At 34.5% G+C, this 1,787-nt stretch overlaps 1 non-coding gene across 1 annotated transcript; it reads right to left on the bottom strand.

Annotated features, from left to right (window-relative positions):
- Positions 1-1,133: 1,133 nt before the first annotated feature.
- LOC121228527 (small nucleolar RNA R71) lies at positions 1,134-1,240 on the bottom strand. Its single transcript, XR_005926103.1, has one exon. It is a non-coding gene; the product is annotated as a small nucleolar RNA R71 (small nucleolar RNA).
- Between the last annotated feature and the right edge of the window lie 547 nt (positions 1,241-1,787).

The raw sequence follows: 1,787 nt of genomic DNA, 5'->3' as shown, positions 1-1,787 counted from the left end.
TCATTGCAGTTATTAAACCAGAGTTCTGTAGACATACAGTAACTTCGATTTTTAGCTTAAAATCTAACTATTGAAAGCGGTAGGTTACAGTAGTAACTCTTTAAGCAGTTGATTAGACAATATTTTGCAATGACATTATTTTGGTATAAGCATTTCACCTGAATAATTCCAGCCCTATTCATTCAACAACAGAATTAGTCTTGCTTTTCTCTGTAATTCGACACTACATTTTATTTTCATATCAATTCTTTTTTTTGGCATTAAATTACATTAATTCATTATACCAACATCTTATTCAATTTAGAAGTATTTCTTACTATTTAGTATAGTTAATAGGATTATAATAACTTAATCTATCTCTTACCAATTTTTGATCCTTGTGGAGATGATACTTACTTATCACTTTATTACTTGAATGACATGTACACTTGCACAATTGCATTATTATTTATACGCAAAAAGTTTTTGGCACTGTTGCCGGGGATCGCCAGCATTGGTGAAAAGTTGATTTGTTATTATTCTTGTTGTTTTTGTCAGAACAGTTAGTTAGTATTTTATTTGATTTGTCAGGTTTGTACTAGTGCATGAGAAGAAGTAATCAAAAGGATACAAAATATTGTTTTGATCCTGAGATTGAAAGGACATTAAGGTGAGGAAGGAAAGCATTAAGAGAAATGGAGAGGATTGTAAATGATCCAATCAGAGAAGATCAGGTACTCTAGAATGAAAGGAATGTTGATATTCCTTGAATCTTAAATGATAGAGATAGACCCATCAGAAAACATGTAGTGCCTACTTTGGGTGATCTAAGTCCAGGAATTGTTAGGCCACATATTCAAGCTCAACACTTTGAATTAAAATTAGTAACACTTCAGATGCTGTAGACGATAGGGCAATTTACTGGTTTACCAACTCAAGATCTCAGATTGCACTTTAGACTTTTTCTTGAATTTTATCACTCATTCAGGCAGTAGGGTGTTCCTGAAAATACCTTTAGATTAAAATTATTCTCTTATTCATTGCGAGATCGTACTAGATCATGGTTGAATACATTCCCATCAGGTATGGTGGCATCTTGGAATAAATTGTATCAGATATTTTTGCTTAGGTACAATCCTCACAACATGAATTCCAAGCTGAGGAATGACATTACATTGTTCAGGAAATCTGAAGATGAGACATTACACGAAGCATGGGATCGTTTCAAGAAATTAATTAGAAAATGCCCAATGCATGGTTTTCAGCATTGGACACAAATAGAAATGTTCTACAATGGATTAAATGCTCATACGCGAATTGTGATGGATGTATCTACTAATGGAACGTTGTTCAACAAATCCTACAATGAAGCACACAAAAATCTAGAAAGAATAGCAAAAATGATTATTAGTATCCCACTACCAGAGTTGGTAATGGTAGAAGAGTTGTTGGAGCAATGGAACTCGATGCGATTACATTGTTAACAGCTTAGGTATCATCTTTAACAAATATGATTAAAACTCTGAAAAGACTCTCTGCAATACAGGAGATGAAGGTTGCAGAACTAGCATGTGTACTATGGAGAAGATCATGCTTTTGATTAATGCCCATCCAATCCAGCCTCTACGCATTACATGGGAAATTTTAATCGTAGCAACAACAATCCCTACTCCAACACCTACAATCCAAGGTGGAAGCAACATCCAAATTTCAGCTGAAGTAATCAGGGAATGAGAAATGCTACCACTGTAAATAGAAAAAAATGTGGCTGGTGTACCACCTAGACACAGTCAACCAATGCCGGGGCA

Source organism: Gossypium hirsutum, chromosome A04 (genome assembly GCF_007990345.1).
Source record: "Gossypium hirsutum isolate 1008001.06 chromosome A04, Gossypium_hirsutum_v2.1, whole genome shotgun sequence".
Classification (NCBI taxonomy): Eukaryota; Viridiplantae; Streptophyta; class Magnoliopsida; order Malvales; family Malvaceae; genus Gossypium; species Gossypium hirsutum.
This window is presented reverse-complemented; position numbering and strand designations above follow the sequence as displayed.